This window comes from Podarcis muralis, chromosome 10 (assembly GCF_964188315.1).
Source record: "Podarcis muralis chromosome 10, rPodMur119.hap1.1, whole genome shotgun sequence".
Taxonomy (NCBI): domain Eukaryota; kingdom Metazoa; phylum Chordata; class Lepidosauria; order Squamata; family Lacertidae; genus Podarcis; species Podarcis muralis.
The window spans coordinates 46,994-72,882 of NC_135664.1; the positions used below are offsets into that span (position 1 = coordinate 46,994).

Genomic DNA, 25,889 nt, shown 5'->3' on the forward strand with positions numbered 1-25,889 from the left:
CATCTTTGAGAATACCTGGAGAACAGGCGATGTCCCAGCAGACTGGAGGAGGGCAAATGTTGTCCCTATTTTCAAAAAGGGGAAAAGAGAGGACCCAAATAATTATCACCCAGTCAGTCTGACATCAATACCAGGGAAGATTCGGGAGCAGATCATTAAGCAAACAGTCTGTGAGCACCTAGAAAGGAATGCTGTGATCACCAATAGTCAGCATGGATTTCTGAAAAATAAGTCATGTCAGACTAACCTGATCTCGTTTTTTGACAGAATTACAAGCCTGGTAGATGAAGGGAACGCAGTGGATGTAGCCTACCTTGATGCCTTGACGCAAGGCATTCGACAAGGTGCCCCATGATATTCTTGTAGAGAAGCTGGTAAAATGCGGTCTTGACTATGCTACCACTCAGTAGATTTGTAACTGGCTGACTGACCGAACGAACCCAAAGGGCGCTCATCAATGGTTTCTCTTCATCCTGGAGAAGAGTGACTAGTGGGGTGCCACAGGGTTCTGTCTTGGGCCCGGTCTTATTCAATATCTTTATCAACGACTTGGATGATGGACTCAAGGGCATCCTGATCAAATTTGCAGATGACACCAAACTGGGAGGGGTGGCCAACACCCCAGAGGACAGGATCACACTTCAAAACGACCTTGACAGATTAGAGAACTGGGCCAAAACAAACAAGATGAACTTTAACAGGGAGAAATGTAAAGTATTGCACTTGGGCAAAAAAAAATGAGAGGCACAAATACAAGATGGGGGACACCTGGCTTGAGAGCAGTACATGTGAAAAGGATCTAGGAGTCTTGGTTGACCACAAACTTGACATGAGCCAACAGTGTGACGCGGCAGCTAAAAAAGCCAATGCAATTCTGGGCTGCATCAATAGGAGTATAGCATCTAGATCAAGGGAAGTAATAGTGCCACTGTATTCTGCTCTGGTCAGACCTTACCTGGAGTACTGTGTCCAGTTCTGGGCACCACAGTTCAAGAAGGACACTGACAAACTGGAACGTGTCCAGAGGAGGGCAACCGAAATGGTCAAAGGCCTGGAAACAATGCCTTATGAGGAACGGCTATTATATATTATATATTATATTTGAACGGTTCAAATATATAAAAGGATGTCATATAGGAACGGCTATTATATATTATATATTATATTTGAACGGTTCAAATATATAAAAGGATGTCATATAGAGGAGGGAGAAAGGTTGTTTTCTGCTGCTCCAGAGAAGCAGACACGGAGCAATGGATTCAAACTACAAGAAAGAAGATTCCACCTAAACATTAGGAAGAACTTCCTGACAGTAAGAGCTGTTCGACAGTGGAATTTGCTGCCAAGGAGTGTGGTGGAGTCTCCTTCTTTGGAGGTCTTTAAGCAGAGGCTTGACAACCATATGTCAGGAGTGCTCTGATGGTGTTTCCTGCTTGGCAGGGGGTTGGACTCGATGGCCCTTGTGGTCTCTTCCAACTCTATGATTCTATGATTTGTAAATCACATTTGCACCCCCAACCCCCCACTCCGGTTTTAGCCTTATTCACTTATTTGGTCTTCTGTTCTTGCTCAAATACTATGTGGTATCTGGCCACCCTACTACAAAGTAGTACTACAAAATCACACATTACAAAGATCACTAATTTTCTATACTGTTGTCAGGGGTTCAGGAGCAGAGGCAAGGGCAAGGGAGGAAACAGAGAGCGAAGGGGAGGAGGCAGAAGAAAGGATGAGCGATGACGACGACCCGAGATCTCCGAGTCTCTCCAGTGAGTCGGAGGATTCACAGAAAGGAGCACCAGTGGCCAAGGCAAGGGGGGAGTTTAGGGGGGCACCCCAGGGAGATAGAGCCAGAGGGGAATCAGAGGAGAGCAGTTGGAGATCGGGTCCAGCGTCACCGCCAGAGAGCAGGGAAGAGGAAAGGAGCCAGGGGGCAAGCGCTGGCAGCTCACAGCAGGAGGGAGGGCACGAGTCAGGGGTGGCCACACCTCCATCTGGGAGCGAAGAAACGGTTAGACGGAAGGTGGAAGGTTGGGCGCGCGCGCCAAGTTCAAATGCACAGGAAGGAGGCGCAGTAGGCAGCCCGGAAAGAGAGCCGGGTCCTAAAGCCCGGCGCAAGGAGACAGGAGAGTCCGGGGGGTCAGCGTCCGAAGAATCCCGGAAGGAAGAGACCCAGGGGGGCAGAGGGACCCAGAGAAGAACAGTCAGGCGGAAAAGGTGGAGCAGGGCTAGGATATTAAGTTGGTGTACGAGGGGCGGAGATTCAGACGGAGCTTCGCCGATCTAGCTACTAGACGTAGGGTTGCACGCAGCAGCTTGAGAATGGAAACTGTAACTCAATAAAGACTTTTACTTAATGACCGTTGGCTAGCGTGATCCTCTGTGAGCTAGGATCTTGAAGCAACCCTGACAGTAAGCTCCGTCTCCTGTATTGTGGGCATCTACAGCCTCGAGGAGAGGAGAGAAGCAGGTGCCTACTAGTGAGCTCACGAACGGCAGCCGACATGACGGCTGAACAGCAGATAGCGGAACTCAGAGAAGCAGTGTCACAGCTGAATGCCGAGGCTCTCGCATCCAGGAAGAGAGAGGAGGACGCAGCTGCCGCCTACAGGGATCTCCAGGTCAGGTTGGAAGTGCTTACGAAGCAAGGGCAACAGACACCCAAACCAGAGGGGATTGGGTTGGGGAGACGCACAGGCGGTCTGGTCTCTCACTTCGATGGGAACCTGCAACAGTATCCCAATTTTAAAGCAGACGTACTGTGTGCACTGCAACTGCTGAGTAAAGATTTTAGAGATGAGCAAGAGAAAGTGGGGTTCATCATGTCTTATTTGCATGGGGATGCCAGAGCATGGCTGCGCAATTTATGGAGGGATAACGATCCGGCGCTCCAAAATGCGAATGCCTTTATTAAAGCGATGGATGCGTGTTTTTTATCAAGCATTGACGTGGATCTTGCTCGGCAACAGATTCATGGACTGAAGCAGGGAAGGGCCAGCGTACGGCAGTACCATGCCCGCTTTTTCGCCTTGGCCAGTGCCCTAGAATGGGACAGAGATGCGACCCCTGTAAGAGACCTTTTCTGGGAGGGACTAAACAGCTCTGTAAAAGATGAGATTGCGAGGGGGGAGAGACCCCGGACCACCCAGGAGGTCGTGCAGAGGGCGCTGGCAGTGGGGGTACGGCTGGAAGGACGTCCGTGGAGCAGGGACGAAGGGCGTGGAGGGCGCGAACCAGCCAGGGGCTCCTCCTTCTTTCCCAGAGAAGCAGCACGTACGCAATCCACGCCTCCGCCAGGGGGAGGAGCTGAACCGATGGAGGTTGGAGGTGCCAGGGCTCAGTCAGCAACCAGAGCCCTAGCACCAGCAGCAGTGAAAGCGAAGCCTCCTAGAGGGAACAGGAAGTGTTACGTCTGTGAGGAGCCAGGGCATATGGCGAAAGAGTGTCCCCAGAGGCTCCACAAGCTCACTGCAGCCTCAGCAATGGCGACTGCAGCAACGCAGCAAGGAGAACCACAGCAGGGAAACGATGCTGTCTGGCTGGAGGAAGAGGCACTGGGGCCCAGCCAGACGTATTAATGATGCAGTCCCCAGAGATTTTACAGCCCGTGAACCCCCTCCCGCCCAAACCAGTGGTGAGGCTCACCGCGTCGCTCCAGCTGCCCAATGGCATCACCATGGACGTGCCAATCACCATTGACTCAGGCAGCAATGCGGACTTTATGGGGCAGGACTTCGTCAACCAGCATGCTATACAGTTGCTGCCGGCCACACTGCCTCTGCAGGTGGTCACGGTGGATGGCAGGGAGCTGCTAGGAGGGCAAGTGGTGCAGCAGACGCCACCGATGGTGATGCGACTTGGGAATCACCAAGAAGTCATCAGCTTCAACGTCACTCAATTGTCGGACACGCCCATTGTGTTGGGCATGAGTTGGCTGGACAAACACAGCCCAACGCTGGCTTGGTACCAGAGGCAGCTGACCTTCGGCTCTTCCTTTTGTGCTGAACACTGCATCGTGCCCAGGCAGGAAGGAGAGGAAGAGGAGTCACAGCTACTGCTAGGCACGCTGCAAGCGATTCCCCACAAGTACGCAGAATTTTTGGAAGTTTTCTGCGAGAAGGAGGCAGACAGGCTACCCCCTCACAGGCCATATGACTGCAAGATTGACCTGCTGCCAGGGGCGGCGCTGCCTAAGGGGAGACTGTATTCCATGTCAGAGGACGAGCTGCAAGAACTCAAGGAGTTCATAGATCATAATTTGGAGCGCGGTTTCATCCGAGAGTCCAAGGCGGTGGGAGGCAGCCCGGTGTTCTTCGTTAAGAAGCGGGATACGCCCAAAAGAGGCTCGTAGTGGATTACAGGACCTTGAACAGTGTGACTAAGCCGTCGGACTTCCCCATGCCCCGAATTGACGACCTCCTCGCAAAGGTGCGGAAGGGCAGAGTGTTCACCAAATTGGATCTGCGAGGTGCGTACAACCTCATTCGCATGCGGGAGGGAGACGAGTGGAAAACAGCCATGTTCACGCCACTGGGGACCTACGAATATAGAGTTATGCCTTTTGGATTGCAAAATGGCTCCCACGTTTTTCAAGCATTCATGCATCACGTGTTGGCGGGACTTCTCTACAAGACGTGCGTCTGTTTCTTAGATGACATCCTGATCTTTTCGGAGTCGCAACAGGAGCATGACAAACACGTCAAGGAAGTACTGAACAGGCTGAAGCACCATAGGCTCTACGCCAAGCTGGAGAAGTGCCAATTTGACGTGACGGAGGTGGATTTTCTGGGCTACAAGCTGTCTGACAAGGGGCTCGCCATGGACAGCGCCAAGGTTCGAGCGGTGTTGGATTGGAAGAGCCCGCGCAACCGGAAGGAGGTCCAACGGTTTGTCGGCTTTGCGAACTTCTATCGCAAGTTTATCAAGGGCTTCGCTATGCAGACGGCGGCCATCACTGACACGCTTAGCTCCAAGAAAAAGAAGTTCATTTGGACAGAGCAGGCGGAACAGTCCTTTCAGGCACTCAAGCGTCTCTTCGCGTCGGAAGAGCAGCTGCTTCATGTCAACCCCAGCAAGCCGATGAGGGTGGAGACTGACGCCTCGGACAGAGCCGTGGGGGCGGTCCTGCTGCAGAAAGACCCGCAGGGGGTGTGGCGACCGGGAGCGTTTTACTCCAGGAAGCTCAGCAAGTCCGAGCAGAACTACACCATATGGGACAGGGAGTTGCTGGCCATTCATGCAGCGTTCAAGGCGTGGAGGCACTTTCTGATCGGCGCCAAGCACACGGTGCAGGTTTGCACGGACCACAAGAACCTAGAGCACTGGCGCACGGCACAGTTCCTGAACCAGAGGCAGATACGTTGGGCTGAGTTCTTTGCGAACTTCGACTTCCGAATAGAGTATGTCCCGGGGGACACCAACATCATGGCGGACGCTCTCTCCCGCAAGCCACAGTATCTGGAGGAAGCAACGCCAGCGGCCGCCATGCACATCTTCGCACCAACAGTGTGGGCGTGCGCCGCGGCAACCGTGGATCTGGAGGGGGTGCGACGAGCGTTGCAAGGGGACTCCTTCGCGCAAGCAAAGATCTCAGAGGTGCAAAGGGGCAAAGCAGCGGCCGACGGTTTCCAGCTAAGAGATGGATTGCTCATCCGTAAAGGGGCCATCTACGTGCCGGGAGACGAACTTCGCGCCAAGGTGCTGCAGCAGCTGCACGACGCGCCCACTGCAGGGCACTTCGGCAAGGAGAAGACGGTGGAACTAGTAGCCAGGGATTTCTGGTGGCCTGGAATGAGAAGGGAGGTCGCGGACTACGTGGCGAGGTGTGACACCTGCCAGAGGGCGAAGCCAGTGCTTAGACCGCCGGCCGGACTGTTGGAACCGCTGCAAACTCCGGCCGAACCTTGGGAGAGGGTGGCCCTGGACTTTGTCACGGATCTGCCCAGCTCGAGGGGCAAGACGGCAGTGCTGGTGGTGGTGGACTTGTTCTCCAAGATGGCACATTTCATTCCGTGTGCGAAGGTGGCCACGGCGGAACAAACCGCCAAACTGTTCATAGACCACGTGTTCAAGGTTCACGGTCTGCCACGGTCTATTCTGTCCGACCGGGGGCGGCAGTTCATCTCAAATTTCTGGCAGCGGCTGATGGGCTTCCTGAACGTCAAGATCAACCTGGCGTCGGCGAGACACCCGCAAACCAACGGGCAAGCAGAACGGGTCAATGCCATCATGCAGCAGTACTTGAGGTGCTATGCAAATCAACAGCCTGCGACGTGGGTGGATTACCTGCCGCTCGCCGAGTTCGCTTACAACAACACGAAGCACGTGTCCACGGGGGTCACACCGTTCTTCGCCAACAACGGGAGGCACCCCAGAACCTTCCCGGGACTGGAAAGGCTGGGGGAAGGGGGAGCCGCAGACGGCAGATGCGTTCGCGTCGGAACTGCAGGAAGTCCACGATCAGCTGAGGCGCCACCTGGAGCTGGCCAAGCACGCATACAAGGTACAAGCGGACAAACGCAGAAGGGTTGGCGAAGAGCTACACGTGGGGGACTGGGTCTGGTTAGCAGCCCACGCAGTGCCGGCCAGGTCGTTGGCCAAGAAGAAACTAGGGCATAAGCAACTGGGGCCCTATCAAGTCGAAGAGCAGGTCAACCCGGTGGCCTTCAGGCTGGCGCTTCCGGAGGGTTCCAGAATGCATCCGGTATTCCACAGATCGGTGCTCACGCCCTACAAGGCACCGCACAGGTTTCAGGAACCCGGAACGGCGCAGAGTCCGGCCAGAGACAGAACAGGGCACGCAGGAGTGCCACAGAAGGAGCGCATCAACGAAGTCACAGAGATTTTGGATTCCAGATGGGGGGAAGAAGGGGTAGAATACTTTCTCGCCAGGGAGGGCACCCCGGCCAGTGCGAACAGTTGGGTGCCGGACTACGCCTTGGACGAACCTCTGCTCAAAGACGAGTTTCATGCCCTCTTCCCACATAGACCGATGCCAGCAGACTTTTTCGACGACTGGCTTTTCACACCCACGCTTTCGGGCAGCACGTTCCGGGGGTTCGACTCTGACGAGGACCCGATACGAGACGTCCGTTCCCCGGAGGGGTCGCCCTCGGGATCTGCCTCAGAACCCTCGTATTGGTGGGACGACAAACCAGAGGAACAGTGGCGCAGGAAGTGGCAAGAAGGTCCAGGCCGAGCAACGCCGCCTGGAGGAAGCGAGGGAGAGACGGACATGGACATTTTCGGGGACGATCCAGGTTTCGAGCACGGCGGCACAGAGATGGAAGCAGAGGTGACCGTCGTCGACGAGAGAAGGGAGGAAGAACCGGAAGACTTCGGAGGGAGGCCCGCTACGGGAACCGAACGGTACCCGACATTCGTCTCCTTGACGCAGCAGCACCCAGCTCCAGCACCGGAAGGAGGGGAAGGGGGAGTGGGGGGCTTCGAGGGGGGGATGGATGTCAGGGGTTCAGGAGCAGAGGCAAGGGCAAGGGAGGAAACAGAGAGCGAAGGGGAGGAGGCAGAAGAAAGGATGAGCGATGACGACGACCCGAGATCTCCGAGTCTCTCCAGTGAGTCGGAGGATTCACAGAAAGGAGCACCAGTGGCCAAGGCAAGGGGGGAGTTTAGGGGGGCACCCCAGGGAGATAGAGCCAGAGGGGAATCAGAGGAGAGCAGTTGGAGATCGGGTCCAGCGTCACCGCCAGAGAGCAGGGAAGAGGAAAGGAGCCAGGGGGCAAGCGCTGGCAGCTCACAGCAGGAGGGAGGGCACGAGTCAGGGGTGGCCACACCTCCATCTGGGAGCGAAGAAACGGTTAGACGGAAGGTGGAAGGTTGGGCGCGCGCGCCAAGTTCAAATGCACAGGAAGGAGGCGCAGTAGGCAGCCCGGAAAGAGAGCCGGGTCCTAAAGCCCGGCGCAAGGAGACAGGAGAGTCCGGGGGGTCAGCGTCCGAAGAATCCCGGAAGGAAGAGACCCAGGGGGGCAGAGGGACCCAGAGAAGAACAGTCAGGCGGAAAAGGTGGAGCAGGGCTAGGATATTAAGTTGGTGTACGAGGGGCGGAGATTCAGACGGAGCTTCGCCGATCTAGCTACTAGACGTAGGGTTGCACGCAGCAGCTTGAGAATGGAAACTGTAACTCAATAAAGACTTTTACTTAATGACCGTTGGCTAGCGTGATCCTCTGTGAGCTAGGATCTTGAAGCAACCCTGACAACTGTGTATAGAGATTTATTTATTTGGAACATTTGTGCCTCGCTGTTCAGCCAACAAGGCCACCAGACAACTTAAATGCAATCAAAGCAAGATGGTCCCTACCCACAGGCAAAGGGGGCAGGGAGGGAAGAGGAATATCAAATCTCAGTCACAAATCACTAAACAGTTGTTCCTATGTTGACCAGCTGGCACAGTTCAGGAGCTGGACCTCCAGCAAAGCTCTCCCACTGATGGCTGCCCCAGATAACAGTTGTGGGGAGAGGAGGCCCGAGGGAGCTGTCCTGTCACTGCAGAGCCAGTGGAGGGAGCTCTGCTTCACAGCTCTCACGGAAGTACTGTAGTTTGGATACTACGGGCTCCTCTGCAAAGCTGAAAGCAATTGCTCTGTGAAATAAATAAAAAATTCAGTGTGTAGAAATCTTTTCACTATGTGTCTGTTTTGTATTTAAAGCTTCACAGCCACCAAGTGCTAATCAGCTTGAAGCATGCTACAAGTCTTTCATAACATTATTGATATAAGTAAAGAAACATCTCATGTGGGAAAAATAGACACAATGTTTCCTTAAGAATTAAAAATTCCAGCACTCTCCATATGCAGCAGAATGAGGTGGCCAAATGGACCATACTACCTCAAGCTACAGGTGAGGAATAACACTTCTATGCGTAAAAACCAAAGCCTAGCACATCATAGAGAAGGTACTTGTCAATTAAAAAAGCTAGCCTTTCCCCTGCTTTGCTGGCTTTCTAGTTGCAGGGAACTTTTAGTGTGTGAAAGCAATTTTCCATTGCTGCTCTTGCAGTTTATTTGACAGTTTCAGATGGCTTTGTGTTGTTGTAAACAAAATCTGCCCTTATTCCTTTATGTATTGGAGAACCTTGTAGGTTCTCCATCGGTAGGAGAAAATAACAGAGGCCAACCAGAGAATATTGAGAAGCAAAGCAGCTAGTAAGCCTGATCTTTATTAAACTGTTGCAACAGGGTGCTCCACCCACACGCAGGAGAGAGGAGGAGGACCGCAAACAATGTGTGCTTGCCATTTTGAAATTCCCTGCCCTGGAGCTCAAGACCACCCCCACAAACATCATACCTACATCACAGAAAAGGAAAATTTCTACAATAGAAATTTGAATGTTGTTTTTCCTGTCTGCCAGGTTATCTGATAATGCCTTATCTGATTGCCTTTCCTGGTAGTCTGGCCATTCCTTTGAGATGGTAATTACCCAATTCCTGAGACAATGGGAAGCAAAGACAGACCACTGAATACATAACAGTGAAAATACATTATTCCTTTCCACTTGGGATAATCTTGCCATAAATGCCCAAAACTAGCCTGACTAAGGAGTGGTGGAGAGGTATACTTCTGAATATTCAATAATTCTATAACATTTGCAGTATCAGATTGAGGTCTGCTGCTTCACATCAACAACCTGAAAGGATTTACTCCATGACTTTATACTTTCCTTAATGGTAAATATTAAGTAGGGTAGACAAATTGCAACATTGAGCTATTGTAGTTCCCATGCCAATATTGTAGTTCCCCATTTCAAATTCCTTCTTGCTCCCTGTCAGTGGAGGCTCGTCCTTAAGGGGGACTGGGGCACTGCTCCACCAAGCTCAATTGTTTCTTGGCTGTCCTCCAACAGCCTGCTTCTTTCTTACATCCTCTCTAGGGTTGGCATGAGCAGTGAGCTCCTTCCTCCTCAGTCTCAGGGCTGCCTTTGCAGAACTCAACGAGGGGGGAGGGGCATGCCCCACATGCCCCTGTCCAGGGGAGGAGAGGGGCAGGGAAGCTGCTGCTCAGGCTCCTTGAGTGCGCCAGGTCAGACGCGACCCGGAGGCGGAGCTGCTGCTGTGACTGGGAGCGAGGTGCACTGCAGCCACCCACCCTCCTGCTCTCTTCCCTGGGTCAGGCCTAACCTAAGGACAGAGCTGTGGCCAGCAGAAGCACTGCAGCTTAGGTCAGCTCCTTCTCACGTGGAGCCAGGCACCAATGAGGGAGCCTGCTGTGGGGGCACCTGTTTGTGCCCCTGACACAAATTTGTGCCCCCAAGGCCCACACATGCTACACTTCTGGGTGGGGACAAAACCAGAGTTACTGTAGTTGGCTTCATCCATGGGCGTAGCCAGGATTTTTGTTAGTGGAGGCAGGCCTTTTGTTAGGGGGTCAGAACCTCAGTTAGCTATGTATTTTTATTTAGTTGGCCCCCCTTGGCCACATCCATGGCTCCATCTATCATAACATTTTGGAAATGCCCTGACCCACCCACCCCAACACTGATGTTGATTTTCTGAGATATCAGGCGCTCAAGCACAAGTCAAACATAAAGAATCGCTGCTGTTTCTTTTTGTGTAGCCTGTTTAGACTGGAAATTTGCCTCAGTTTTTTATTCTTTAAGGAAGGTTCTGTAAAGTGCAGGATAATGTAGTAGCTCACAGCATGGCAGGATGATCCCAAGAAGCTCAGTTAGTTGGGGACATGGGCATAGCCAGGGGGTGAAGTGGCCACCCCTAAATCAAGTAAATAAATAAAAATACAGAGAGTCTGATATTCCAGATGCAATCACACTTCTTCCTTAGAGCAGCCTCCTATTCATTTATTTCTTGTTGAAAGATAAAGAAGTGTTTTTCAGAAACTAGCAACAACCTTATATATCAAGAAGACACATGTAGTTCATAGTAACTGTCTTTCAGGGCAGTTTGTCTAGGAACAAAAGCAAGTGTTGCTATGAACACTGACTAGTCACTAGAATAATAAGATGAAAGCTGGAGGTGGGGTTCGGGGTGGGGTTAGTCTTTCTTTAAACAAACATGTAAGTACTGTATGGATGCCAAGCAGAAGAAGAAGACAAGCGTTTCTGTGGGGGAGGGAGTTTATTGACTGCTCAGTTATAAGACTCACAACATCATTTTATAACCAAAGAAAGTGCCTTTATGTGACCATTAAATCAAATCAACTGGAATTACCGGTATATTCACAGAAAGCCTTTAGCAGAATCATTTCCTGTCCTCGGAATCCAACTGGAAGTGTTGGGCGAGCCGACTGCATAATCAAAAAGGCCAGTAAGTTACTGCGAGACAAACAGAGGAAGCTGTGTTCCTTTTCAAATCTGTCTGTCAACAGTCACACACACCAAGCAAAAGCCACCCATAACAGACGTTTTCCTTGATAAATGGGAGAACTGTCTGATAATCAACAACCATATAATTTTATCCAGTAGTATTAGTTTGATCTGACGGAAACTGCACATTTCCCGAGCAGCACTGAAAGAATGCTTCATTTAACTACAAACCCCCAAATCTGGGATCCCATCAAAACTAATGTTTGGTAAAAGTTTTGCAGCAAACCCCCCACATTTTGTAACACCCCATAAACAGAGTAATTGATACATCAAACCGGGGTTCATAATTAATATCAAAAACCCATCATTGTCCGGTTCACTCCAAACTGGTGCCAAAGTCTGGCAAAAGTCTTGTAGCATTTTGCCAGACATTGTAGAATTTTTTTAGCATTTTGCCCGACAAACCAAGTAAGTGACAGGGGTCATAAGGTCACCCCAAAACCCAACATCGCCTGATTCACTCCAAATCAAGGCCAAAGTCTGGCAAAATGTTTGCAGTAAAAACCGCATGTTTTGCAGTGCCCCCCAAACGGAGTGGTTCCTAGCACATCAGGAGGAAGAGTCAAGACAACCAAAAGTGGATAAATAGGTTGTATTTATTAAATATAACAACTTGAGGATCGGCAAAACTAGTCAGATTCGACCAATGTAACCAAATCAAATTGTCTGGGCAGGTGTGCTTGTTCACCTCTACCCACAAACACACAAGTGCTCAAACAGAGCTCTTTGCAGATCCTTAAGAACCCAACCCAAATCAGAAAGATGTCACAACCCAAATCAGAAAGATGCATACCACCAGGTCTATACAACTGTTGGGCACAGAACATAATTCTGCCATGAGGGATATAAGCACCCACATTCTCAAACACAAACATCGTTGTAGAATGATTAGCTTTGTGTCTTGCCCATCCACCTTCTTAGGAAGGCTGCCCCCACTCCATAAGCACCTCTACAACATTCCAAACCAAACTATGATAAGCTCAGGGATGAGGAAGCACAGCTGATGGAGATATTTAGTGATCTCAACTGAATTTACCTCACCAGATTGTTATCCCCAAGATGGATGACCAGAATGTCAGGATTAGGGTTAGGGCTAGGGCAGGGGATAGGTGGACGTTCAGGGTTAGGGTTAGTGCCTGGGGGTTTTTTTCATGCTTTTTAAGCTTCTAATGATATTGCTTCATGTCAGGGGCTCAGGAGCAGAGGCACAGGGGAGAGAGGAAATGGAGAGCGAAGGGGAAGAATCTGAGGGCAGTGGAGGGGAGAATGACAGTGACCCGAGAGATTCCATGAGCCTCTCCAGCGAATCAGAAGATTCCAAGAAGGGAGCGCCTATGGTCAGGGCAAGGGGGGTCCCAGGGGAGACGCAACAGAAGCAAGGGGCCAGCGGAGACTCCCAAAGCAGCAGTGGGAGATCAGGACCAGCTTCCCCACCAGAGCGCAGTGGGGGGGGGGGGAGAGTGCCATGTGTCAGGGCCAGCATCTCCTCCAGCAGAGAGAGAAGATGAGTCAGGGCTGACCATGCCTCTATCGGAGAGCGGGGGAACGGAGGGGACGTCAGGTCCAGCTAGCCTCCCCGAAGGGGGAAGCAGTGACAGGAGCAGTGTAACGGTCAGGAGGAAGGCGGCAGGCTGGGCGCGTGCGCCCAGTTCGAATGTACAGGCGCGCGGGACAGCAGAAAACCCGGATTGGGAACCAGGTCCTAAAGCCCGCCGGAGGCAGGGGGAAGACTCAGGGGACTCAGCGTCAGAAGAGTCTAGGAAGGGCAAGACCCCAGCGGACAGGCGGAACCAAAGGAGGAAAGAGCAAAGGAAGAGGTGGAGCAAGGCTAGAGTCTTAAACTGGTGTCTGGGGGGAGGAGATTCAGACGAAGCTTCGGCGGTCTAGAGTTTGAGACGTAGAGCTGCGCGCCGCGGCTGTGAAAGTGAAATTGAGCTTCAATAAAGACTGTTTTATATAACAACGAACTGGCTTGGTCCTTTGTGAGCTGGGACCTCGGGCAGCTCTGACAGTAAGCTCCGTCTCACATAATTGAACCCTCGCAGCGCGAGTTGGCGCAGCGAGGGGCAAAACTTGGTGTTTTGCGAGCTCACGAAGATAGGCAAAGATGACTACAGAGGAGAAGGTGAAAGAGCTGCAAGAAGCAGTCACGACGCTTTACGCAGAAGTAGCAGCATCCAGAAAGAGAGAGGAAGAAGCAGTAGCGCTCTGCCAGGATCTGCAGACCAGGTGGGAAAGTGTGGGCAAAGAGGGGCTGCCGGGACGCAAGCCGGAGGGAGTTGGCCTCGGGAAGAGGGGGGGGCAGCATCGTAGCCCACTTCGACGGGAACCTACAGCAGTATCCTAACTTCAGAGCAGACATAGTTTTCGCGCTCAATTTGCTTCGGAGAGACTTTAGAGATGAGGAGGAGAAAGTAGGCTTCATAATAACTCATCTGCATGGGGAAGCTAAATCGTGGCTGCACAACTTATGGCGCGAAAATGATCCCGCCCTCCAAGATTCAAAGGCATTTATCAAGGCTATGGACGATTGTTTTAAATCAACAGTAGATGTGGATGTGGCCAGGAGGGAAATGCATGGACTGAAGCAGGGCAAAGCCACTGTGAGACAATATCACTCCCGCTTTTTTGCGTTAGTAAATGTGCTGGGCTGGGAAAAGGACTCCGCTGCCGTCAGGGATCTGTTCTGGGAGGGACTAAATGGGTCCGTGAAAGATGAGCTGGCGAGGGGGGAGAGACCTAACAGCACCACAGAAGTCGTCCAGAGAGCGCTGGCGATAGGCGTGCGCCTGGAAGAACGCCCTTGGAGCAGGAATGAGGGAGGTATGGCGCGCACACCAGCCAGAACAACTCCCTTCCTACCCAGAGAGACAGGGTGCGCGCAATCCACGCCTCCCCTGGGGCGGGGAGAGGAGCCGATGGAGATAGGTGGTGCTAGGGATCAGACAGCGACCAGAGCCCAAACACCAGGAGCAGTCAAGGTGAAGGCTCCTAGAGGGAACAGGAAGTGCTATATCTGCGACAGTGCACAACACATGGCCAAAGAGTGTCCCCAGAGGATCCAGAGGCACACTGCAGCCTCAGCAACAGTAAGAGGAGCAGTTCAGCAGGGGGAACAGCTACAGGGAAACGACGAAGCCTGGTTGGAGGCAGAGGCACTGGGGCCCAGCCAGGCGAGTCAGTGAAGCAGTCCCCAGAGATTTTACAGCCCACAGACCCCCTCCCACCCAAACCAGTGGTACAACTCACCGCATCGCTCCAGCTGCCCAATGGACTCACCCTGGAAGTCCCTATTACCATTGACTCTGGCAGTAACGCAGACTTTGTAGGAGTGGACTTCATCAAGCAACATCGCATAGCGCTCCTACCAGCCACGATGCCCCTAAACGTAGTCACGGTCGATGGCAGAAAGCTACTGGGAGGACAGGTGGTACAGCAAACACCCCCTATGGTAATGCAAATTGGAAATCACCGCGAAGTCATCAGCTTCAACGTCACCCACCTGTCGGACACGCCCATAGTGTTGGGCATGAGTTGGCTGGATAGGCACAGCCCGGCTTTAGCATGGTACCAGCGTCAATTGACCTTCTGCTCCTCCTACTGCGCGGAACACTGCATCCGGACCAGCCAGGAAGAGGAAGGGCAAGAGGATGAACCACAGCTACACCTAGGCATGGTGCAAGCGGTACTGAACAAGTACAAGGCGTTTTTGGAGGTCTTCTGCGAGAAGGAAGCGGACAAGCTGCCTCCCCACAGGCCCTACGACTGCAAGATTGGCCTCCTGCCGGGGGCGACGCTGCCGACTGGAAAACTGTATTCCATGTCTGAAGACGAACTGCAAGAACTGAGGGAGTTCATAGATCACAACTTGAAGCGGGGATTCATCCAAGAATCCAAAGCAGTGGGGGGGCAGTCCCGTGTTCTTCGTGAAGAAGAAAGACACGCCCCAACGGAGGCTGGTAGTTGATTATAGAATCATCAATTCCAGGACAAAGCCCACAGCATTCCCCATGCCCAAGATTGACGACCTGCTCGTGACGGTGAGGGAGGGACGAATCTTCACCAAGTTGGATCTACGAGGGGCGTACAACCTTATATGCATGCGGGAGGGCGATGAGTGGAAGACGGCCATGTTTACGCCTTTAGGCACCTATGAATATCGAGTTATGCCGTTTGGTCTCCAAAATGGCTCCCATTGTTTCCAAGCTTTTATGCACCACGTGTTAGCGGGACTCCTCTACAAAAAGTGCGTCTGCTTCCTAGACGACATCCTGATCTTCTCGGAAACACAAGAGGCTCACGAGGGAGACGTCAAGGAGGTCCTGCAGAGACTACGGGAGCACAGACTTTACGCCAAACTGGAAAAGTGCCAGTTCGACATGACGGAGGTGGATTTCCTGGGCTACAAGCTGTCCGACAAGGGACTCGCCATGGACAGCACCAAGGTCCGCTCGGTGTTGGACTGGAAGAGCCCGCACAATCGGAAGGAGGTCCAGAAGTTCGTCGGATTCGCCAACTTTTATTGCAAATTCATCAAGGGGTTCGCGATGGAGACGGCGGCCATCACGGACACCCTCAGCTCCAAAAAGAAGAAGTTCACCTGGACGGACCAGGCGGAGCAGTCCTTTCGGAGGCTCAAGCGTCTCTTCGCGTCCGAAGAACAGCTGCTACACATAAACCCCAGCAAACCAATGAGGGTTGAAACGGACGCCTCGGACAGAGCGGTGGGGCGGTCCTGTTGCAGCAAGACCCGCAAGGGGATTGGAGGCCATGCACATTCTACTCCAGGAAACTCAGCAAGTCGGAACAGAACTACACCATCTGGGACCGAGAGTTGCTGGCCATTCATGCAGCCTTCAAGGCGTGGCGGCACTTCCTCATTGGAGCCAGACACACAGTGCAGGTCCGCACGGACCATAAGAACCTGGAGTACTGGCGCACGGCACGGTTCCTGAACCAGAGACACATCCGCTGGGCGGAGTTCTTTGCGGATTTCGACTTCCGAATAGAATACATCCCGGGAGACAACAACATCATGGCGGATGCACTATCCAGGAAGCCGCAGTATCTCGAGGAAGCGGCACTGGTGGCGGCCAAACACATTTTCGCACCGAAAGCGTGGGCGTGCGCTTCAGCCACCGTGGACCTGGACGCGGTGCGTCACGCGCTGCAGACGGATTCGTTCGCTCAATCCAAGATGGAGGAGGTGCAAAGAGGCACAGTGAAGGACGGAGAGTTCCAGATACGCGACGGACTGCTCATCCGCAAAGGGGCTCTCTATGTGCCAGGAGACGACCTCCGCGCGAAAGTCCTGCAGCAGTTACACGACGCGCCCAGCGCTGGGCACTTCGGCAAGGACAAGACAGCGGAATTAGTAGCCAGAGACTTTTGGTGGCCCAAGATGAGGGGAGAAGTCGCGGATTACGTCGCTCGGTGCGACACATGCCAAAGGGCCAAACCAGTACACAGGGCGCCGGCGGGACTGCTGGAACCGCTACAGACGCCGCTCGAACCGTGGGAGAAAGTGGCCCTGGACTTTGTCACAGATCTGCCCAGCTCGCGAGGCAAGACAGCGGTACTCGTGGTCGTAGACCTGTTCACCAAGATGGCGCACTTCATTCCTTGCGTGAAGGTGGCCACAGCGGAACAGACCGCCAAGCTGTTCATCCTGTCCGACCACGGTCGCCAATTCATCTCGAGCTTCTGGCAGAAGCTGCTGGGCATCCTGAACGTCAAGATCAACTTAGCGTCGGCACGACACCCGCAGACCAACGGACAAGTGGAGAGGGTCAACGCCATCATGCAGCAGTATCTGCGATGCTACGCGAACCAACAGCGCTCGACCTGGGTGGACTACCTACCGCTGGCCGAGTTTGCCTACAACAACACGAAGCACGGGTCTACAGGGGTGACACCGTTCTTCGCCAACAATGGGCGGCATCCCAGAACCTTCCCGGGTTAGAGACGACGGGGGAGGGGGAGCCACGGGGAGCAGAACACTTGGCAGCAGAGTTGTAGGAGGTCCACGAGCAACTCCGAAGGCACTTGGAACTAGCAAAACACGCCTACAAAATGCAGGCAGACAGGCACAGGAGAGTCGGGGAAGACATCCTGGTGGGGGACTGGGTCTGGTTAGCAGCCCAGGCAGTGCCGGCCAGAACGTTAGCTAAGAAGAAGCTCAGACACAAGCAGCTAGGGCCTTACCAAGTTGAGGCACAAATCAATCCAGTGGCCTACCGGTTAACGCTCCCGGAGGGCTCCAGAATGCACCCGGTCTTTCATAGGTCAGTGCTCACACCCTACAAGGAACCCCACAGGTTTCAGGCGCGAAGGGACGCACCAGACCTACTCAGCAAATCGCCAACAGGGGAGGGGTCACCGAGGGCGGCGCCACTCAACGAGGTCACGGAGATTTTAGACTTGAGATGGGGGAAAGAGGGAGTTGAATATCTCCTCGCCAGGGAAGGTGCCCCGGCCAGCGCCAACAGGTGGGTACCGTACTATGCCGTGGAGGAGCACTACCTCAAAGACGAGTTCCATGCACTCTTCCCACACAGACCTATGCCGGCAGATTTTTTCGATGACTGGCTTTTCACACCCACACTCTCAGCCAGCACGTTCCAGGGGTTCTCATCAGCTGAGGAAACGGCGCCAGACACAAGCTCCCCAGAGGGGTCACTCTCGGGGTTTGGCACAGACCGCTCTTATTGGTGGGACAATCAACCGGAGGTGGGGTGGAGCAGGGAACTGCTGAGGGGACCCTTACACGCAGCATCACCCGAGGAGACAGGGGGAGGGAAGGACATGGACGTCTTGGGGGAAGACCCTGGGTTCGAGCACAACTGCAGAGAGATGGAAGCAGAGGAGATCGATGTCGACGAGACCACTACGGGCTGGCCGGATCCAGCTGGCCGGCTGCATACCAGGGGGAAATAACGGTATCCCGCACTCACCCCCACAGCACTGGAGCACCCGGAACCCACACCCGAAGAGGGGGAGGGGGGCTTCGAGGGGGTGATGGATGTCAGGGGCTCAGGAGCAGAGGCACAGGGGAGAGAGGAAATGGAGAGCGAAGGGGAAGAATCTGAGGGCAGTGGAGGGGAGAATGACAGTGACCCGAGAGATTCCATTAGCCTCTCCAGCGAATCAGAAGATTCCCAGAAGGGAGCGCCTATGGTCAGGGCAAGGGGGGTCCCAGGGGAGATGCAACAGAAGCAAGGGGCCAGCGGAGACTCCCAAAGCAGCAGTGGGAGATCAGGACCAGCTTCCCCACCAGAGCGCAGTGGGGGGGGGGAAGAGTCCCATGTGTCAGGGCCAGCGTCTCCTCCAGCAGAGAGAGAAGATGAGTCAGGGCTGACCACGCCTCTATCGGAGAGCGGGGGAATGGAGTGGACATCAGGTCCAGCTAACCTCCCCGAAGGGGGAAGCAGTGACAGGAGCAGTGTAACGGTCAGGAGGAAGGTGGCGGGCTGGGCGCGCGCGCCAAGTTCGAATGTACAGGCGCACAGGACAGCAGAAAACCCGGATTGGGAACCAGGTCCTAAAGCCCGCCGGAAGCAGGGGGAAGACTCAGGGGACTCAGCGTCAGAAGAGTCTAGGAAGGGCAAGACCCCAGCGGACAGGCGGAACCAAAGGAGGAAAGAGCAAAGGAAGAGGTGGAGCAAGGCTAGAGTCTTAAACTGGTGTCTGGGGGGAGGAGATTCAGACGGAGCTTCGGAGGTCTAGAGTTTGAGACGTAGAGCTGCGCGCCGCGGCTGTGAAAGTGAAATTGAGCTTCAATAAAGACTGTTTTATATAACAATGAACTGGCGTTGGTCCTTTGTGAGCTGGGACCTCGGGCAGCTCTGACACTTCATTTTTATGAGACTGGATAATTCCCAAAAGTAAGCAAACTACCTGAAACGTAGCAAAACTAAGAGAAATATGAAAACCAAAAGTGAGATACCAGAAACCCAACAAGGAAGGAATTCATGAAAAAGGAAAATTGCCAGACAGAGACTTCAATCAAATCATTACCAAATTCACCAGAATCCCAAAACCAATTGAAAAGAAGCAGAAATGTGAGAAGCAGAAGAAATACCACCAGAAACCCCCAACAAGAGGGAAAAAGTAAATTGTGCAGAAACCCCAAAGCCAGTTAAACCTTAGTTTTGCATGGTGCCTGGGGTGATTTCGCTTTTCCCTGAGATGTTTACTGCGTGGGTTTCTTGTGGTTCTATTCAATTGGTTTTCTCATCTTTTGTGGATGTGGTTTGTTTCTGTTGTTTCTTGTTTGTTTTGGGGATTATGTTGAATTTTTTCTGTGGTTTTCGTTTCATAGATTCTTTTATATAAATTACAATTGTGAAATATACTCAGAGTCTTGTATGTATTTCATGCTCTTTATTGCCCCCCCCCCTCATGCTTTTATATACATTATTTACACAATGAGTACCGTCTGACTGGCTAACTCTGCTTCCCTCTTGGAGCCTGATTGGCCTGCAGGAAAAGACCAATCAGTTGTTGCATTCTAGGACCCAAGGTTAGTACATAACAGATTGGGTGCTGGATTGATGGTGAGTTTGCTTCCTTTCTAGGTTTTTTGGGTTTTGCACCTTTGAGAATATTAATTTGTATGAGATCTGATAATCCCAAGAATAAAAGGAAAACCACCAGAAATGAAGCAAAACCACCAGAAATGACCATTCCAACAATGAAGTCAACCACTAAAAACACAAAAACCTACTGAAAAGAAGCAGAAGAACCATGTAAAAGCAACATCAATGGAAACTGGCAAAGAAGCCAACTAATCCCAAACAAAGCAGATTCACCAGAAACCCCCAAAGCATTCAAAAGTATTACCACCTGTCAGGGGTTCAGGGGCGGCCCTGACACCACCAGAATGCAAAAACAAGAAAACTTCTCAAAAGAAGCAATAAAGCAAAAGTCCAAAAAACAAGCTAAACCAATGGAAAAGAAATGAAGCCAGCTGCAAACAAAGCACATTCACCAGAAACCCAAGACTAAGTGAAAACTAGTATGCTATGTTGGTTAATTTCTGTTGCTTGAAGTGCTTTTGGACTCCCATAAATTGCATTTTGCTTTTTAAAAACTGGTTTCCAGTTTCTTTGTAATTGGTGGCTTTACTGCTTCTTTTTTGTTTTCTGCTGGTTTGTTTAATTTGGGGTGGTTTTGCTTTTTTTTGCATTTAATTGTTTTGCTTCTTTTACTTTGAATGGTTCTGCGGTTTTGGGTGAGATTGTTTCTTTTCCATTGATTTGGCTTGGTTTTCATGTCTCCTGGTTTTGCCTCATTTTGGGAATATTTCTTGGTTTTTGTGCTTCTGGTGGTATTTCTTCAATTTTATGACATAACCAAGCCAAAACACCAGAAACACAGAAACAAATCATAAAGAAGCAGAGGGTTACAGTGAGAGTTGGGTTTGAGTTGGAATAGGATTAGGAGTTAGAGTTGGGGTTGCGTTACGGTAAGAGAAGAACAGCAGAAGGAGAAATTTAATTTTATTACTTAGGGTTAGGGTTAAATTAGCAATATAATTTTATTATTTATACTCCACCCAAGTCACTAGTGGCCACTTTCAATAAAAGGTAAAAACATGAGCGCACTCTAAGTGAATGCTCATGAATGTAGAAACTCTTACTTCCCATAGAATTCCCAAAGAAGACCTGGGAATTGTAGCTCTGAGCTTCTTTGCAGAGGGTTGGACTAGATGACCCTTGGGTTCCCCTTCCATCTCTACTAGGATGCTCCCTGTCTCACTCTCACTCACACACTCCTCCTCTCCTTTTCATGGCAGTTTCACCTTTTTCTGCACTCCTTGTTCGGAAGGGCGGAGGAGGCTGTGCTGCCGCCATGTTGGGCGAGGGCAGGGGTACCGGAAGGAGGTGCCACCGGAGGAGAGGCAAGAGGACAGGAAAAGGAGAGGAAAGGGTGGAAGAGCTGTGCTGCCGCCATGTTTGGCGAGGGCAGGATTACCGGAAGGAGGTGCCACTGGAGGAGAGGCAAGAGGACAGGAAGGGGAGAGGAAAGGGCGGAAGAGGCTGTGCTGCCGCCATGTTTGGCGAGGGTAGGATTACCGGAAGGAGGTGCCACTGGAGGAGAGGCAAGAGGACAGGAAGGGGAGAGGAAAGGGCGGAAGAGGCTGTGCTGCCGCCATGTTTGGCGAGGGTAGGATTACCGGAAGGAGGTGCCACTGGAGGAGAGGCAAGAGGACAGGAAGGGGAGAGTAAAGGGCGGAAGAGGCTGTGCTGCCGCCATGTTTGGCGAGGGTAGGATTACCGGAAGGAGGTGCCAGCGGAGGAGAGGCATGAGCACAGGAAGGGGAGGGGAAAGAGCGGAAGAGGCGCTGCGACGTTGCTCTCTCGACCCCGCTCTCCCCAGGGTGCAGCCCTGCCCCCCGCCCCACCCTCACCTGCCTTTCTCCCCCAGTGGCCTTCTTCTCGTGCACCGTGGCGGAGGGATGGTGGGGGTGGGCCACGGAAGTATATATACAAGAATATACATACCTAGATATAGGTGTCCGTTTGTAAATATTTAAAAATAAAATGGATATATGTATATGTGTGTGTATATATATAATAAATATATAAAAATAAAATGGATATATGTATATGTGTGTATATATATGCAGTGCTTCTTTTCTAAAAAAATGATTGGGTCTACTCTCATTTTGACTCAAGAAAATAACCATTTTATAGTTCAAACCGGGAAAAATAAATATAGTAAATGGACAAAAGTACATTCACAAAATGTTTTATGCATTCCTCTGCGTCCCCCCCCCCCCGAAAAAAGCACTGTATATGTTCCGTCAAGGGCAGGGTTATTTCTGGATCTGGAGCCAATAAGCACGCCAGTGGATGAAGAATAAGCAATGCTTTATTTGCATAAGGTTAACAGATAGCAGCAGGCATACAAAACACAAATTATAGCATTCCAGAGAGGAGTCGCACACAATCTCCCCTTCAGCTGCCCGGAGCTCCAGGTAGAGCAGCGAGAGAGATGGCGTTTTGGGTTCCATCTGCATAAAAAGAAGATGATAAAGCTCTGAGTGGGCTTATATCAAATTGGTGTTTTAGTGGTTAGAATGCACATTCACCAAAAATCGCAGTTAAATGTTTGTTATAAGCCCAAATCAATTATAGGTGTTTTGGTTCCATCTCAATCGAAAGAGCACGAATAAGCTTTAATTGTTCTATCCGTGTTCATTCACAAACAAATAGCAAAGCAAAGTGTAATGTCTAAACTAGGCAAAAGAGGATGTTTTGGGTTCCAACTACATAGAAAGAAGAATCTTGGCTTTCGCCAAGATTCAAATTGTGTTCTTTAGTGTTAATGCAACATTAACCCAGAAATTGCAAAGTGTATGTAATGAGACCAAAAAAACAAAACACCGTCTTTTCGCTTCCATATGTGTAGAAAGAAGACAAATAAGCTTTGATTGAACTTATTTGAATATGCATGGTGCGTCTTGGGTGTGCACCAGAATCACCCCTAACCAAATCAAAATGGTGTTTTCAGTTCCATCTGCATAAGAAGAAGATGATAAAGCTGTGATGGGGTTTATTTCCCGTTGCTGTTTTTGGGGTTAGAATGCATTCACCCAAAAATCGCAGAAATGTTTGTTATCAGCCCAAATCAAGCATAGCTGCTTTGGTTCCATCTCAATCGAAAGAGGACGAATAAACGTGGATTGTTTCATTCGGTGTTCACTCACCCACAAGTAGCAGAGCAAAGTGTAATAAGTCTAAACTAGGCAAAAGAGGATGTTTTGGGATTCATTTACTTAGAAAGAAGAATCTTGGATTTCACTTATTTCAAGTTGTGTTCTTTGGTGAAAATGCAACGTTAGCCCAGAAATTGCAAAGTGTATGTAATGAGACGAAAATAACAAAACCGTCCTTTCGCTTCCATATGTGAAGAAAGAAGAAAAATAAGCTTTGATTGAGCTTATTTCCATTCGAAAGATGTTTTTTGGGTGTGCACTAGAATCACCTCCAACCAAAGCAAAAAGGTGTTTTGGTCAAAATTCGCAGTTAAATATTTGTTAGCAGCCCAAAACAAGCATACTTCAGTTTGATGTTGCATTTTCACCAAAGAACACAACTTGAAATAAGTGAAATCCAAGATTCTTCTTTCTAAGTAAATGAATCCCAAAACATACTCTTTTGCCTAGTTTAGACTTATTACACTTTGCTCTGCTACTTGTGGGTGAGTGAACACCGAATGAAACAATCCAAGTTTATTCGTCCTCTTTCGATTGAGATGGAACCAAAGCAGCTATGATTGATTTGGGCTGCTAACAAACATTTAACTGCGATTTTTGGGTGAATGCATTCTAACCCCAAAAACAGCAACGGGAAATAAACCCAATCACAGCTTCTTCTTATGCAGATGGAACCGAAAACACCATTTTTATTTGATTGGAGGTGATTCTAGTGCACACCCAAAAAACACCACACGAATTGAAATAAGCTCAATCAAAGCTTATTTGTCTTCTTTCTTCACATATGGAAGCGAAAAGGCGGTGTTTTGTTATTTTCGTCTCATTACATACACTTTGCGATTCCTGGGCTAATGTTGCATTTTCACCAAAGAACATAACTTGAAATAAGTGAAATCCAAGATTCTTCTTTCCAATTAGATGAAACCCAAACCTCTTTTGCCTAGTTTAGACATTACACTTTGCTTTGCTAAATGTGTGTGAATGAACACGGAAAGATGGAACCAAAGCAGCTATGCTTGATTTGGGCTGCTAACAAACATTTAACTGCGATTTTTGGGTGAATGCATTCTAAACCCAAAAACAGCAACGGGAAATAAACCCAATCACAGCTTTATCATCTTCTTCTTATGCAGATGGAACCGAAAACACCATTTTTATTTGGTTGGAGGTGATTCTAGTGCACACCCAAAAAACACCATACGAATTGAAATAAGCTCAAAGCTTATTTGTCTTATTTCTTCACATATGGAAGCGAAAAGACGGTATTTTGTTATTTTGGTCTCATTACATACACTTTGCGATTTCTGGGCTAATGTTGCATTTTCACCAAAGAACACAACTTGAAATAAGTGAAATCCATTATTCTTCTTTCTAAGTAAATGAAACCCAAAACATCCTCTTTTGCCTAGTTTAGACTTATTACACTTTGCTTTGCTAATTGTGTGTGAATGAACACGGAAAGAACAATTAAAGCTTATTCGTGCTCTTTCGATTGAGATGGAACCAAAGCAGCTATGCTTGATTTGGGCTGCTAACATTTAACTGCGATTTTTGGGTGAATGCATTCTAACCCCAAAAACAGCAACGGGAAATAAACCCAATCACAGCTTCTTCTTATGCAGATGGAACCGAAAACACCATTTTTATTTGATTGGAGGTGATTCTAGTGCACACCCAAAAAACACCACACGAATTGAAATAAGCTCAATCAAAGCTTATTTGTCTTCTTTCTTCACATATGGAAGCGAAAAGGCGGTGTTTTGTTATTTTCGTCTCATTACATACACTTTGCGATTCCTGGGCTAATGTTGCATTTTCACCAAAGAACACAACTTGAAATAAGTGAAATCCAAGATTCTTCTTTCTAAGTAGATGAAACCCAAACCATCCTCTTTTGCCTAGCTTAGACTTATTACACTTTGCTTTGCTACTTGTGGGTGTGTGAACACCGAATAAAACAATCCAAGTTTATTCGTCCTCTTTTCATTGAGAGGGAACTAAAACACCTATATATTGATTTTGGCTTATACACTTCAGTTTGATTTTGGGGTGAGTGTGCTTTCTAACGCCAAAAACAACAATTGGAAATAAGCTTTATCATCTTCTTTTTCTTCCATCTACAAATGGAACCCAAACCTCCTTTTTGCTTTGGTTGGAGGTGATTCTAGTGCACACCCAAAAAACATCTTGCGAATTGAAATAAGCTCAATGAAAGCTTATTTGTCTTCTTTCTTCACATATGGAAGCGAAAAGACGTTGTTTTGTTATTTTGGTCTCATTACATACACTTTGCGATTTCTGGGCTAATGTTGCATTTTCACCAAAGAACACAACTTGAAATAAGTGAAACCCATTATTCTTCTTTCTAAGTAAATGAAACCCAAAACATCCTCTTTTGCCTAGTTTAGACATTACACTTTGCTTTGCTAATTGTGTGTGAATGAACACGGAAAGATGGAACCAAAGCAGCTATGCTTGATTTGGGCTGCTAACAAACATTTAACTGCGATTTTTGGGTGAATGCATTCTAACCCCAAAAACAGCAACGGGAAATAAACCCCATCACAGCTTTATCATCTTCTTCTTATGCAGATGGAACCGAAAACACCATTTTTATTTGGTTGGAGGTGATTCTAGTGCACACCCAAAAAACACCACACGAATTGAAATAAGCTCAATCAAAGCTTATTTGTCTTCTTTCTTCACATATGGAAGCGAAAAGACGGTGTTTTGTTATTTTGGTCTCATTACATACACTTTGCGATTTCTGGGCTAATGTTGCATTTTCACCAAAGAACACAACTTGAAATAAGTGAAATCCATTATTCTT

General features: G+C 49.9%; 2 long non-coding RNA genes across 2 annotated transcripts in view; both read right to left on the minus strand.

Moving 5' to 3' along the window:
• Nucleotides 1–8,219: 8,219 nt before the first annotated feature.
• Nucleotides 8,220–21,393, minus strand: LOC144329111 (uncharacterized). Its single transcript, XR_013394515.1, has 2 exons — nucleotides 21,140–21,393; nucleotides 8,220–8,601 (listed from the first exon to the last, which is right to left on the minus strand). It is a non-coding gene; the product is annotated as an uncharacterized LOC144329111 (long non-coding RNA).
• Nucleotides 21,394–22,194: 801 nt separating this feature from the next.
• Nucleotides 22,195–25,889, minus strand: part of LOC144329112 (uncharacterized) — a 49,527-nt gene continuing 45,832 nt past the window's right edge. Inside the window, exon 2 of the long non-coding RNA XR_013394516.1 lies at nucleotides 22,195–22,354. This is a non-coding gene — a long non-coding RNA (uncharacterized LOC144329112). The remainder of the gene's footprint in view (nucleotides 22,355–25,889) is intronic.